This window comes from Gallinula chloropus, assembly GCF_964237585.1.
Source record: "Gallinula chloropus genome assembly, chromosome: Z".
In the NCBI taxonomy this organism is placed as follows: domain Eukaryota; kingdom Metazoa; phylum Chordata; class Aves; order Gruiformes; family Rallidae; genus Gallinula; species Gallinula chloropus.
The window spans coordinates 65,045,124-65,061,639 of NC_140089.1; positions in this window are offsets into that span (position 1 = coordinate 65,045,124).

Below are 16,516 nucleotides of genomic sequence, written 5' to 3' on the forward strand. Positions count from 1 at the left end.
TTAAAATATATGATCCTAACATCCCCAAAGCCAAAAGAAATGTTCCTCTTGTAGGCAAACAGCAAACTGAAGGTGTAGCAGGAGGAACTAAATCTTCTGTTCCATCAAGACAGCCAGAAGGCTGGTAAATTACCATCATGTTATTTTTTTGATGGACTGGGATGTCTTCCAGACTTGTTACATGTGATAATAGATAAAACAGTTTGGCTATTGTAGGAGCTGACTCCCAGAAAATCAATTCCATTACAAGAGCAAAACAACTAATAATGGGAGCTGCAAAGAGAATGGAAAAGGAGATAGTATTGTCACAGAAGCCAAGAGTTGGATGAGCAGCATGGTACTTGCTTAGAAACCAGACAAGCTATTTGCCAGAAACCCTTAGCGCTTCAAACAAAGCGCTAAAAAGAGCTCAACATCAAAGGCCCCTAAAAGGAGAGATATAAACTGACTTGACATCAGCAAAACATGTTAGCAACCAGTGCCAATGATGGATATTAATAAATGTCATCAGAGCTACTTCACCATATTTGGGATGACATCGGGTTGATAGAAATGGCAAAGAATGACATTTGGGGTAAAAACTAAGGGCAAGAGTTTCAGTGTTACCAAAAAGATGTACAAACAAGATTCTTAGGAAGTTGTGTCATATCAGATGGTGTTCTGGTGGCACAGATACAAGCAGCCCATGGAAGGCTGCTGTGGCAGAAATCCCCAGTCTTCTGGAACCATCCAGGGATGCAGGACTAACAGCTAGAAGTGGTGTCACATACAGGAGTCCACTGATCATACAAGGTCCATGACCTGGCCATGGGAAGGCAGAGTATCCACATGACAGGGCTTCAGTCAGTTCATAGACTGTAAGCCCTAGTAAACTAGCTATACATTCCCCACCCACACCCCCAGAATGTTTAGGTAAGTACTTTCATGATTACTGTTACACATATAGAGCATAAAGTTACCTCAACATGACTGTGATGGGTTGACCTTGGCTGGACACCAGGTGTCCACCAAGATGATCTATCACCCACCCCTCCTCAGCTGGACAAGTTGAGGAGAAAGCCAAGATGGAAAAACCTTGCTGGTAAAGATAAAGGAAGTTTAATAAAGCAGAATAAAAACTCAGTGTATGGAAAAAAAGGAAAAACAGAAGATTTATTCTCTACATCCCATCAGCAAGTGAGTTCCAGACACTTGCCAGGAAGCAGGGCTTCAGTACGCATAGTCGTTGTTCCAGAAGACAAGTGCTGTAAACAACAAATATCCTCCCTTCCTCCTCCTTTCTCTTAGTTTTTATTACTGAGCAAACATCACATGTTATGGAATAACCCTTTGGGCAGTTTGGGTCAGCTGTCCTAGCTGTTTCCCTGCCCAAGATCTTGACAACCTCCCAGCTTACTGGTGTGTGGGAGGGGGATGATGGAGGGACAACTCTGATGCTGTGCCAGCACTCCTGAACAATACCTAAAACCCTGGTGTGTTATCAATACCTTGATTACTACCAATACCCAGCACAGCACTACGAAGACTGCTGTGGGGGGAACTAACTCCATCTGAGCCAGACACAACACAATGGAATCACTGTCCCCTACCTCAGAGACTGCTCACCCTTCCCAAAATATTAAGAACTGCACAGGAAGAAGAGATAGAACCTGCAGAAGTGGCTATAAGAGACCCCAGTGTTGAAGGCCATGCTGAAGTAGGGGCTGGCAGGGCTGTGTACATGTGAAAAATAGATGGGAAATACATTGAATGTGTACAGAAGTGGGACAGCTTCGAAGAGCAGGAGACTATGAATGACTAGATAGCTTTCAAAAAGTCCTTACTATCAGCTTCCGGAAGCTTTCATCACCTGCTACTGGTATGATACTCTATGCCAATAACCAGTTGGAGTGCATGGAGCTCTTCCTGGGGAAGGATGAGGAGCTGAGCAAGAACTTATGGATCAGGATTAAAGAGAGGGTAGGAACAGGGAACACTGTAGCGGGGGTCTGCAACATGTCACTTGACCAGGAAGACCAAATGGATGAGGCATTAGGTAAACAGACAGGAGTGGTCTCATGTTCAGAAACCCTGGTCCTCATGGGGGACTTCAACCACCCCAATATCGATGTAGGGTCAAACAGCAGGGCATAAGCAATCCAGGAGGTTCCTGGAATGTGCTGATGACAACTTACTTCTCCAAGTGATAGAGAAGCATAACAAGGAGAGGTCATAGAATCCCAGATTCATAGAATGGTTTGGGTTGGAAGGAACCTCAAAGATCGCCTAGTTCCAATCCCCTGCCATGGGCAGGGACACCCTCACTAGACCAGTTGCCCAAAGCCCCACCCAACCTGGTCTTGAACACTTCCCAGGAAAGGGCATTCACAACTTCTCTAGGCATACTGGTGACATGCTGGACTTGTTTTCAGTACAAGGAGGGGCTGGTGGGGAATGTGAAGGTCATGGGGAGCCTTGGCTGCAGTCATTATGAAATGGTGGAGTTCAAGATCCTCAGAACAGCAAGGATAGTCACAGCAAGCTCACTACCCTGGACTTCAGGAGAGTAGCCGTTGGCCTCTCCAGGCATCTTCTTGGTAGAGTAGCATAGGATAAAACCCTGGGGGGAAGAGTCAGCCAAGGAAGCTATTTAATATTCAAGGATCACCTCCTCCAAGCTCAGGAGTGTGGCATCCCAGCAAAGAGATATAGAACACCTGTGAACAAGGAATTTGTGAGCAAACTCAAATACAGAAAGAAAAGCTACAGAGGGTGGAAGCAAGGGAAGTTAGCTTGGAAAGAATACAGAGAAAATGTCTGAGCAGCCAGGGACCAGGTTAGGAAAGCTAAAGCCCTGTTCAAGGACAAGAAAAACTTCTGTAGGTATGTCAGTGATAAAAGGTAGACTAGGGAAAATGTGTGCCCTCTCCAGAATGAAAAGACCTGTCTACCTGGGATATGGAGATGGCTGAGGTACTCAATGACAGCATGATCCAGCAATGTGTGCATGCAGCAGAGAAAGCCAATGGTATCCCAGGCTGCATCAAAACCGGCATGACCAACAGGTTGAGAGAGGTGGTTCTGATCCTTTACTTTGCCCGGGTGAGAATCCACCTGGAGTACTGTGTACAGTTCTGGGGTGTCCAATAAAAGATAGATATGGAGCTGTTGGAGCAAGTCCAGAGGAGGGTCACAAAGATGATGAGACGACTGAAGCACCTCTACTATGAAGATGGGCTGAAAGAATTGGGCTTGTTCAGCCTGGAGAGGAAAAGGCTTCAGGGAGGGTGCTGCAAGAAAGCTGAAAGGGGGCAGTTTACAAGGGCATGAAGAGATGGGACAAGCAGTAAAGGCTTTAAACTGACGGAGGGTAGATTTAGATTAGCTATTAGGAAGAAATTCTTCCCTGTGAGGGTGGTGAGGCACTGGCACAGGTTGCCCAGAGCAGCTGTGACTGTCCCCTCCCTGGCAGTGCTCAAGGCCAGGTTGGATGGGGCTTTGGGCAACCTGGTCTAGTGGAGGGTGTCCGTGCCCATGGCAGGGGCTTGGAACTAGATGGTCTTTGAGGTCCCTTCCAACACAAACCATTGTACAACTGTATGATTCTATGATATTGCAGAGTTGGCTTTTAAATATGTATGCTTCAGGATACTGAGATATATGCCTAGTTGCCTGCTTTTCCGAAGGGGAATTGTAACATGAATCATGGCAGTTCACCAAAAAAAAATTACATCATTAACTTGAAAGAAATACAGGCAACTGAATGACACAGAAAACATCAATCAAGGTAGTTATGAGGTGATTTCAAGACAGAGATTAGGAAGAGTCTGAGAACAAGCTACATAAACCAACAAATTACAAGTGTTCATGCCAGTCATTCTGTTGGGAGGGTGAACAATCAGAGTGAGGCATGAGCTGCCTCTGAACACTGGTGAGATTGGATGAGTGGACCATGACAACCTCATGTGTAAAAGCAGTCATATCACAGCAGAAGTTTTCTTCAGGACATATTTGAGCCAGACTGGAATAAAAGCTAGGAAAGCAGATATGCCATAGCCAGCTGACCACAAGACCCTGTTGTCACTTCTGATATGTGCGGGGAAATTCAAATGCAGTTAATATAAACCCCTTTCCTAACAGACTTGGTGGCATTGCAGGAGTAGAACTTTTCATGGTAGTAACCAAGTATGCATCCAACAAAATTGCTGCTCAGACTCCTAGGGACCAGAGATATGGACAACACAATCTCAGCATCTGTCCTGGGCAGCACCAAGAAGACGTGGTGGGCCTGCAATCTCATGATGTGGAGAATCCAGGCTATGCAAAGCTTCATTCAAGTTGCCTGTATCTGGGAAGTCAGTTGTATCAGGTCACCGCCAGCACAAAGCGGCTAGAAATGTTTGTCATGCCTAGCAGAAAGTTGTGTGGTCACCACAGTTTGCCACTTCCGCAGCAAAATTTACTCAAGGCATTTCATGCTCTTTGTGAATACACCAGGCAAAACCCACACATGTAAAAGGGGGAATCTGCAATCCAAAGATGGGGGCTCCCAGTCTTGAGTGTGGTGGATTCAGGGTTCAAGTTCTTGAACCAGCAGGGAGAAGGATTTTCCACCCGTGTCTTCCATATTGCAGAAGAGCATTTTTAACCAGAAACATTCTCTGTGATGACATCACTTCAATTTACTCTTCAGTTTCTTTTCCTTTAATCCTCCCTGTTTCTGTTCTTTATTTTGGGAAATGAGGGGAGGGAACAGTTATTTTTGCAAAGGATAGGCTACAGAAAATCAATGGGAGCCATGTCTGTAGGGGAGTGGCAGGCCGTATGATATTCCCCAGCCTCTCTCCCATCCTTGACTACTTCAGCTCAGGGGATAGCCTGACTTAGATGTGCCTCTGTTTTTTTTTGGGTACTTGTCCAGTGTCCCCTTGAGCCCCTGTTAACCTTCAGTAGTTACTGCTTTGTTACGCTCTTGTTTTATGCTCATGCACTGAGCACAGCCTTAAGCTTCTGCTTGATTCCTCTATGTGGAGAGTTATAAAACAGCCTTTTCAGTAAAGAAAATCCTTGAAGTGGCAGAAGGCTCGTGGTCTGTAGCTATATTAATTTATAGAAAAGTCCTTGTTGAAGGCAAGAAAAATAAAACACTCTAGATTTTTCATTCTATCACATCATTATAGCAGCAGCAGCGCTTCCAAGTTAGATCCTGTCCTCACTAAAGATAGCTTTAAAACTTTATATATGAGTGGAAAGTTACATTCAATAAGATTTATAATTAAATCACATCAGTAAAAACCTGATAGACCCAAAAGGCCTTTGTACAGTGTTTCCATCAATAGATTCCCTTTCCAGACCTGCTGGATTGGTGGCTCCCAGCAGCGACACACAGCTTGTGTACCGCAGATATACAACATACCACATAATGTGGGCACAGGAAAAACAGCGTGGCACCCCTTCAGCATTGCTCTAGCTCCCCCATTGCCTTCAAGATGGATGGGGAAGTGCCAGAATTCAATGTTAGGGTGGTGCACGTCAGGGATGGGCAGCTATCACTTCAAACACAAAAGGGAACTATGGTGCTTGCACGCAAGGCTGCTGGGCTAACTGCAGCAGCACGTGCTCTCATCTCCCAGCTCAGTCTTCAGCAGAGTGTTCATCTATTTACACAGAACTGTTTATCTACCTTTTTTAAAACCTCACACACAAGGTTTCAGCAATTTAAGATGTTTTAAACAATTTCCACCTCCTCGTTTCATTCCGATGTTTAAAGAACAGATACCTCATATGTATTATTGAGCACCAAAGATGGGGATAGAATTGAAAAAGTCAAGCTAAAGCTAAAGAAAATATACTTGGTAGTGTATCTCTCATGCTGAAAAAGACCCAGCCGAAATTGCCCCGTGATACCCAACCCCTGCTATGTACCATGTAGAAATCAGTACCTAAGGAAGATCTTTGGCAATGTTTTGTGAGCAGATAAGCCAGCTAAACATTAACCTCCTTTTTTGCAATCCCTAATCAGAGGTTTCCATTCATACGACTGCTCTGTACTCTGAACCTCGAGTTAATGTGTCTCTGTTTTACAGGAAAGCTTTGCTCATGTCGCTTTTGGGCTCCACAGACTTCACAATGTGACCTCCTGCTGCCGGCTCAGGAGGGAACATGATGCTGCCTCTGCTTAGGTCACGTTAGTTAACGAGTTCACATCAGGTCCAATGTTTAGCTTGCTAAGCACGACTTGTGGTTTCTGAATGAAGCACACCATCCTGCAAGCAGAATTCCACAGACAGAGAGAAAGCACTATGATTTGGAAATTCACATTACATGGACTGAAATATTTCCAAATCCCAGGACAGAGGCGAAGCAAGCGTGACACAGATTGCTCTCCTGGGAAAGCAGACCTTGCCAGCAGAGCACCTACAGGCCCTCAAGATTATCCTTCCATGAAAAAAATCACACAGAAGACTAGACATCTTGGTATTTCTGGGTAGTGTATCAGTGTGGTCTATTTTTAAAACACAAATAAGATACTAGCTCAATGTTGCCTTATATCAGTACTAAGTATTAAAAAGGAAATAGAGAAAGGGATCATAATATCAGTGGAAGTGTTGGATTTGCACAGTGAAGGCTGGATTTTCACTTTGGTAATTTAGGATTGTTTTTTGATTTCTCATTAGCGTGGAGCTAATGTAGAACCTGCAACCTCAACTGGTTGCAGGTCAGATGCAGAGTCCTGGGGTAAAAATGTTCCCCAGGTAAAAACATTCTCCACCACAGACCAGGGAGCTCAACAACTCCCCAGTCCATGATGGAGACTGGGGTGAGGAAGACTGGAGGATCAGAAGATGAGAAAGTGTCTGATATTATCATCTGTCTGTCCTGGCTTGACCAGAATCTGGGAGTGTTTTGTGGGCAGTGCTAGGCCAGCATTCCCTGCGCAAAGGGGATGCGTCCCCTTGTCCCCTCCCAGGCTCTGCAGCTCTAGAACTTGCTAGGCTGCAGCAAGAACTTGGGGCAAGTTTTGGTCTCAGTATCCTGGACACCAGGATACTGTGTTCAACAGTGTCACTGCAGACTTAGTCTGCCTCTTCTGTGTGCTGTGAACCTAGTTTTGAAACACTTTTCTTCAGCTCCTACTTAGACATTTTATTTTCTACACAAGAAATATGGCTGGGTCACAATTCAGTAAACCATCCCTATCCCACACAACACTTCATCACATACTTAACTGTAACTTTAGCGCTGACCTGAAGGGGATGTGAGCACATACTCATCTTGCTATCCATGCTGAATTATTTTCCTGAGCAAGGACTGGCAGAAGGATCAATCCTGAGCTGAACTGGGGCCTTGCCAAGTTTTATTTGTTAGAGCTCAGCTGTTTTTTGCTGTTGTTTAGCTTAAAAAAACCCAACAGCATTGCAAGAATTTATTTTATGACACAAGAAAAGATATATTTCTTATACCATGCCATAACTCAATAACAACTGAAGGGATAAATTTCACTAAAATAATTTCTTTCTGGCCAGAAAACAGAGATGAATATTCTCAGCTCAAAAAGTGAGTGCTATTCAGACTCACAAAAAGTGAGAACTCAGGGTGATAGCTAAGACTGCCTTGTGGTCTTGCTGCAGCCTTCATGCAAAAGCTCCTGGGTGAGTTCTTACACGCAGTTTGAGGCAGTAAAATTTTTTGTAGAGGTCCTTGAAGTATTGCAAAGCAGTCGTGAGCGCTGATCTTATGTACAGGGATTGTGTTTATTTTTCCAGTTGTGCACCTCCAAGCACACTCTGACATTAAACAAGTAAGGGACAGTAGCAGGATGGAGGGTCAAATACAGCCCCACACTAAAAATGCAACACTGGTGATTACATTATCATTGGATTTGAGCACAGATAAAGCAAGCATTTCCTGACTGCATTACAGCTGTGGCCAGGACAATCTCTCCACCATCTCTCAGCAGCCACAGATGTTGCCTGAGGACCTAAATTTTAGGCACATGCAACAGTGAGCAGTACAGCAGAAGCCTGCCTTCTCTCCACATCCTTTACATGTGCTCCACACTGTTCAGGCACAGTGGTTGCAGCAGGAGGGGTAGCAAGCTGTCTAAAAGTACGTGGAGCCCTGCTCCTATTCTGGGTGTGAATGCTGACAGGACAGGCCCAGTCCCACGGGGTGCAGGGGGTAAGAGAGAGCCTGCTGCTGCCCCACCGCCCTGCTGAGCTGCCTCTCCAGGCCTAACATGCCACCTCTGCCCAGGTTTTTCCCAGTGGTATTGAGGTCCTTCGGCATCCCTTCTGCCATGGCACTGCTGCAACTAGCTCTCTCCTGAGCATTCTTTTCCTCCACACCTCTAGAAAGCCTTCCTGAAGCCTGTATCATCTCACTGAGGTGGATCCACTTCCCTCCAGGATCTTTCTGCCCTCATTTAAGAGACTGGGGAAATAATTTCTGCCTAAGAAATCGTATACAGCTTTACTTGTAAATCCTCTGTGACTCACTACCCTCATGAGCAGATTTCTTTTACCATTTTTGATGTCAGATACAATCTAAATTATATTTACATGTGTCCCAGGCTTCTGCTATGCAAAGGATTTCCAACATATTGAAGCAAAGCCTGATAACTTCTTAGGACTAAGCAGTATTATCTGGTGGTGGGGTTTTTTTTAGTGCTTCAAGAATAGTAATCATACATTACTCTGCAGTAAAGCCATTATATAATGATTCATCTGTGGAAGAAAAAATCCCATGAAGCAAGTGGAAAACTGACAACCTGCTTTATCTGTCTATCACTTCATACAGAACACTCCTGTATTGTCCAAAACTACCTCTCCAGGAAGGCTGGTGAGGAGAAACCCATGGGTGGAGACTGGTTTGCTTGAATAGCATTTAGTATGGATAGGTTTCATTGTGATAAATATCTGTATCTGTTTAGATTTACCTCTGCGGTCACTGAGGGATAGCAGAAGCATGTAGTGTCATGTGCAATTACAGACTCCATCCCTCTCCTTTTGGGAGGAGGCAGCACAGCTTTCATTAAACATCTTTTTATCTCAAGCTAAGAACAGTACACAACTGATCAATAAACTGGAAAGTAAAATATATCTTTTATTCAAATTAATAAAAACTCAAAGTGAAGTATAAGCACAAAGGGTCAGACTGTGATGTCCTTATGGGCAGACAACAGCACTAAATGTGGTTTGGGGGAAGCAAATAGTGAATGCAAGGGAGCTAAGAGGTTAGCTGGTGTCAGTAAAGCAGCACAGTCAGAGAAAAGCACAAGGAGAGGAAAGAGAGATGGGTGCACAGGAGAAGTCAGATACAGTACAGAGGAGCTGTATGGAACTGGGTCGGTTTTCCTCTGCAGAAGTGTGTGAGAAACATTTCCAGATGTTCAATTCTGTGGTGTTCTGATGCTCCCCACAACAGATCTTCACAAAGTTGTCATGTTTCAGATGAACCCGTCTGAAGCTGTATGATAAGTTGCTATATACACTTGTTATGTACATGCATGCTATGTATAGCTGTGAGTTACATACTAGAGAGTATATATATACTTGATGTGAGGTGTTCGTTGATTTGGCTGTCCTTCCAGGTGATCACAAGATTTCAGTTTGCTTGTTTCAAGGGGTGTTTTTGTTTTGTAGTTTCTCTCTTTTGGTTTGTAGGTATGATTTATAGCTTGCTTTGTTTTCACGCAAGAGCAATTATTCATTTCCTTTCTGCATGAAAACTTTCATCTGCTCTTTTGTGGCTGCTTTCCTCTTCGGCATTTCAGATCCAAGAAGTCCCAGCAATAACAGTTAAAACCGTCATCTGCTGGTCAGCAGTTTGAAGACACGGCACACTAAGGCTAGAGGCAAGCTTTGGTGCTGATGGGGAAAACAGCTGGATAAACAATGCAAACCATGCCCTGCTTGCTGCTATGCGAGTCAGACACATACACAGGGGCAGGGAGGGCTGATTGGTGCATCTCTCCCTGGATGTGCATCTTCCCAGGGAGAAGGCCGTGCAGTGGTTATTTGCAGGACTTGGTAAGCCTTCATCTGTTTGAGGAGCTATCCTCTTTAACCAAGAGAAGATGTTAAGGCAGGTCCTCGGTACACAACCAGTAAATTATGCTAATCTCTCCTGCACTTGTTTTACACCAACTGACTGCCTTCATTTTGTATGTCAGAGAGATATCCTCCTTTCCTCCCCAGCTTGGTATGCACCACCAGCAGCTGCCAGCATTGCCCCTGAAGGTGACTGATTCATTGAGAAGTCTTGAAACCGAGTCCCACAAGCTTTCTCCTTTGCCACTACGCATAAACTCTGATTTATCTTCATGACCATGCACAACTGCAAATATAATTGCCTGTGACAAAAATAAACTCCTACCACTCAGCCCCAGCTTTTAACTCTGTATCCGTTTCTGAAGTGTGAGCCAGGCGTATTTGCAGTTCTGCTTCTGAAAGGTGGGGGTGTGGAGGTCACTACGTCCTTCTTGGTTACAGCATATACAGCCCAGAAGGACTGAAAATTTTATCCTCTCATAAGACAAAAGTCCCCAAGTGAAAAAAGGCATCCAGAGAACTAAAAACACAGAACTGAAATTCAGCTGAAGTCCATTTTGCCTCTTGTGGCTCCAGAAGCATGCCTCACTCTTGTAAGCCAACGGAAAGCGTTTATGGATGCCAAAGGTGGTGGTTGGTTAGGGGTATGGTACCAGCAGCTGTGCAGAATGGATCTGTACGTTCATGCCGTGCAGATCCCCGTTCTGCTGCTTACAATGCACTGCGCTAAACTCGCACCCGCAGCGCCTCTCCACATGAACAGGATTTCTCCTCTTACCACGGATGAGGAAATTGCATCACAGAGAGGTCGAATGATTGTCCCTCAGTCACACAAAGTCAGAGACAGGCTTCAGGGACATGTGATTCATCTTCCTGCCTAGAACCATCACATGACACGTCCATGGGATGAAGAAAACAGGCAGCTTTTCCAATAGCAGGTCGGAACTGCTCCACCACAGAGAAGATGGTTAAGGTGGTGTTTGTAACGATTAAGGGCATGATTTTAAGGGGCTAATAAAATGTGAACCATCATTATGAAATGCTTCTTTCTGTTCTTCTTGGTGCTGGCATTATCACAGCAATCCTCTGTGTCTTTCTGAAACCATGCCATTTTTCTCCTTCTTCTTACTCTGACTTCTCCTCCAGGCTCTGTAGATAGATCTGCTATTTTAGATAAATGGTTTTGTGAGCGGTCTCACAGAACAAATGCAGTGGTCAAATCCTGCTGCCATTATGTGTGTTTCCAGGACTTCCATAAATTATCACAATAGTGTGCTGACTCCTGGCAAAGACCAACATTCGACTAACCAAGATCTTTGATAAATTTTGAGAGAGATTGCACAGGATATGGTATCATCCTTCTTTCCCTAAGTGTTCAGTCTGAGTCATATTTAAATGAAAGGGGGAGGGGGGCGGGAATAAAGGAAAAATTCCCAAATTGATGACCTAAATAAGGAAATAAAGATAAATGAGAGGAGCAAGGAAAGTTTTTAATAAAACTTAAACACATCTTAATTGCAATAAAGCCTTTTATTCACGTGTGCACACGTAAACCCTGGTGATTTCTCCAGTGTAAGATAAATGAGAAGAGCAAGAAAAGTTTTAAATAATGCAGTGATACAGTTCTTCAAGTAGAAAGAAGTTGAATCAATTTTAAAATATTTAAACTAGGAAATCTATTGGAGGAAACATTTCAGATAAGTCATTCATTCATTTATTAAAAAAAAATTTACCAGAGATGTGCATGTGACAGAAAGCTGGAATGATTCGAACCCAGGATGGTGAGGGATTCATAGCAGGCTCCTGGTTATTATCTGGGCCAATCCACTCTATCCTTTCCCAAATTCAACTTATTCCTGATTCTGTTGCCAGCTGCACTGCAAGCATTAAGATTGAACATTTCCATTTCTGGGACACTCTCCCCTCTTCACTTTTTGCTTTTATTTCTCATTGAGCATGCTAAGAAGGAAAACGTTTGACCACAGCTTAATTGCAATAATGCCTTTTATTCACGTGTGCACACGTAAACCCTGATGATTTCTCCAGTGTAAGATAAAGAAACTTGGTCAAGGTTCTAAGGTAGTAAAAGGAGTACAGTTTGTACCATTGGAATAACTGGAAAATCATCCAAAGTATAACTTTCCTGAAGGAAGGTTTTTTCTGCCCTCTTACAACTTCCTGTAGGTTCTTCTGTGGAAAGTCTTGGGACTACAAGGAAAAACATTTTTAAGGAAGCACAAAAGAAAGAAAACTTATCAGACAAATGTAGTGCCATTTATCTTGTAATCACTGTATTTGGGCGCCTTCTTGCTCACTAAAAATTTCTGCTGGCTTCAGTTATTTTGGAGGATGAAGTCATCTACATTAGGCATAGGCAAAATGATTAAGTCATCTAGATTTCCCTGAACCTTTTGCTTCACCACCCTGTGGCACATCTGCTGCATGGTGAGGCAGCGAAGAACAGTCAGCGCAAGTGGAATGAAAGTCTCATGTGTGCTGTCATAGGATTGTTTCCTCTTGCTTGCTTCCAGATGTGGGGTGTTAGATGCATTTTGGGGTTGCTATTAGAAGCTAAGCACTCTGGTCTCACAGCTTTTTGGCTGAATTTAATGCTCATCTAATGCTCAGTCTTTAGGTCAGGCAAAACAGCCCGGAGGAATTAGACACCCTGGTGAATTGTAATCTATTCTGGTGTTGTGGAATCAAACTCCTTTGATGTAGAGGCATGTCATGGGGGGGGGGGGGGAGTTGCCCTTCTACCATGTTTGTTACTCAGGTATTTTTTATTATTTCCATTTGTTCTTTGCCCAGAGTCCACCCCTTTCCTATTATTTTGGTGCTAATCAGAACCAATCTCTTTCAAAAGCTTCTTCCTCAACCCCTTGAACAATTTCTGAACTGAGGTGTGTATCAAATCCCATGAGCAAGCACAGATGTTTTTTCTATAGGTAGATGCTAAACTGAAAGTGTTACCAAATGTTTTGTGATACCATGAGTTAATCTCTGGGGCTTGCCTGGTGGTCAAAAGCTGTTAAAGAAGATATTTCTCTGGTTACTTCATAACCCTGTTACTCAGAAGTGCCTTGGAGCCAAGCATAATTTATAGGATCAATCAGGGCTAAAAAGTGTTCCCAGGAGATGCCAAGCTTTGGTTTAGGAGAACCAGTGAGCCACCTTCGTCATGGCAGTGTTGACACACTCTGTCAGTAATGGTGTTCATAGGTATTTTTCATCAGCTATGGCTGGAATGGGTTTGATTTACATGTGGTGACTCTGATTTCTTTCAGCACTTCTTTGATGCCTGGCTCTGTTAATGTGCTGAAATCTGGAAGAAGGGGAAACATATCCTCTCATGTGCTCTCGCTGTGGTTGTTCTTACATGGAAAGAGCTTCTGCAGTGCCAGGGATGCCTGACGCATGTGTCTACCAGTCCCTGACATTGTGCAAAGCTGATTTCTGTAGAGACTGGGGAGCACTGAGGGATGACAAGTGGACGTAGAGGTTTGGACAGTCTGGAGCATGTGGGAAGGAATTTAGCTGCTGCAAAGGCAGAGCTGAGAAAACTCCCTGCCTTTGACACATTCATTTGGTGGTCTGGGGAATGTTTGGAGGAGGTCTGAATCTAATAATCTTTTCCATGCCTTCCGTTTTAGTTTCCTTTTTCATGTTCAAGCCTGATTTTTCCTGCAGGGAAGATTTTGGGACAGCGTGAATTCCAGTGACAGCAAACCTCATTGGATTAAGGTATAAATTCTTCATTGAGTTTTAGGTGCCCCAAGGAGGGGGCAGCAGTCCCGTGGGGTACACTTCAGCTGTGATACCACGAAGGGGTTTGTGGTAGGCTGAAGAAGGAAGAGGAGGTTAACACACAGAAAAGATGTGTTACTCTGTTGAGTTTCAAGGTACAAAAGGAATAGCACTATATCATAAAATGAATTTACATCCCTTCATTCATTCATTCTCCCTGTAGTACAAAATATCCTGAATGTCTCTGTGCTTCTCCTCCTATTGGCAAGTATATAAAGAAGAATAACAAACAACGGAAAGAGCCCTAGCGCACTAAATAAATAAATAATAAAACAAAACAAACAAACAAATAAAAAGGAAAAATCTAACACACTAGAATTGTTTTGTGATAAACCAAATTAATTCTTTGGTGTGATGCACTGATGTGTGAGGTTCTTAGCTTATCTGCTGTTAGGAGATTTTATGATGCCTGCCCCATCATTATGCATACCAATCCTTCCAGAGCACCAAGAGGACGGCTGGTTACTTACTTGTTCAAGCAGTTACAGAGCAACAAGCTTCTGGGTTTGGCTGGATACTTGGGTGCTTCAGTCTTCCGATTCATAGACTGAAGAGAGCCATACGTGCATCCTGAGAGTTCAGTGAAGAAATAAAAGGGTGGACACACACATAAACATGGTGAGATTTGCATCTTACTTAGGGCTGAGAGTATCCAGGTAGAAAATATGGACAAGCACACTGGCTGCAGGTGATGAGTTTGTGTTTCTCCTCATAATTGCAGGCTTTCAAACACCTTTCACTAAAGAGCAGCGTTCACAGCAATGCCCTTCATCCCACTATTCTCTTGCTTTTCTAGTGGAGGCTACAAAATGTAGTTCATCTCTCTTGGGCCTGGTCAAGCCTTTAGCACATGCACTAAAACCTCCAAAACACAATTACCCCCTTCCACCTGACCCAAATGTAGTCCTTTCCCACAAGATTAGCTCAGTCCTCCTTTAGGAGACTTGCCTTTGGTCTGTTCACCCTGTGTCCCTTCTCTCTGGAACAGCACTTGGCTTCCTGCAATGCAGGTGAGTTAGAAGTCATATATCTCAGTGACCCAGTGTAACTGGTCCTGAATACTTCCCTCAGTAATCAATATCTGCCAATAAGGCAACAGATTTGTTCATTCAATATCAATTTCAGACAGAAGACTCTATTTAAAATTAATTAAAATGTAATAATTCCATCATGAATTTCCATTAAAACACAGTCTGTACTTTGGAGACTCAAGGTCCCTAACGAGGCTATATGATAGCAAAGAAGAATATCCAGACCACACCTGTGATAGCAAAGGGGGCTGTTGGCCATAGGACTCATTGAAAAGGTGGAGCAGCCTGAGTGTTATCAGGCTGAGCGATTCAGAGGTGAACTATCCATAACTGTGATTTGGAGATGAGAGAATCACCCTGTTATTACAATGCCTCGCTACTTTAAAGAGGAGGAATGGTTTCATCAGGAGCTTCCAGGAAAAAATAAAATCACAGGAGTAACTTCTCTCTGAAGGTCTACATGCGGCTTGGGCAGACATGTGAGGGTTTAGCATTCACCAGGAAGAAGGAAAGATGGCTCTTTCAACACTGGGTTTAGCAGACCCAGTGCTCTGTCTGAGCAGTGTTGGGGGGAGGAATATAGTAATACAGGTAAAAGACCTAATGAAGAATTGGCCTGTAGAGAGCTGTAGGCATGGGGTTTGGAAGAGCAATTCAAATATGTTGGGAGGAAAGGCAGTTTCTGGAAGGAAATACCAGGTTCAGGAGGAGCATAGAAAGCACTGGAGAAAAGTGGCAAAGGAATGTCTCCCTCAGCACCGGCACAGCAAGCAGTGAGCAAGCAGACAGGAACTGTGCAATGAGCTTTGGGTAATAACTCCAACAGCAACCTCTGTGTGTGATGACAGCCAAACCATTTTACCTTTCCTGTGCTTTTCTTTTTTCCTTCCCACTATGGAAATGTCTCTTGCTCCAGCTTTGCATGGTTCTAATACAGGACAGCCTCAGGTTTTCTTGGACTTTTCAGGCACCATGGCAACAAAATATTACCTAATTATAACAGAAGTAATAGAAAAGAGGCCAGGACCAAGCACAAGCCTAGAAAATGAAAGTAGTCACACAGAGAGAAAACCCAAAATGTCCATCATCTTTACTGGGGAAGAGGACTGCTCATCAGCTTTGAAATCTGTGGGTCTCATTCCCTCTGTCCATCCCTTTCACTCCTGCCATTCCTTTTGCATCAAGCCTTCATTTTTATAGCTATCAGACAACATCTAGCAGCTAAAATCTACATGTGTCATTCCCAACCATAGCTTGCACATTGCTACAAACTGCCTCTTTAGCCCTGTTTCCATGGAAATGGAAGCTAGAAGCGCGACAATAAAATAGGAGAAAATCATCAAAAGAGAGCAGTCCAACACTGTATCTTACTTCTGCTTAATAGTAGCAACAAGGCAAATACTTTCCATCTAGAGCCATTTTGAGTGGTAGATCTCAAAGTGCTTTCCACATGCAACTGTAGTTAGTCCCAAAACATCCCCGAGGCCAACAGTACTCTGGGCTCATAATGGGCAAATAGACTTTTTATATGTGAGGCTCTCCTCCCCAGTACGTACAGAGTCCTTGTTTTATACTCGGGCTTTAGGCACTGCATAACACTGCCACATAGCATGGGAGGACATGACAGGACCATGATAATATTTTCAC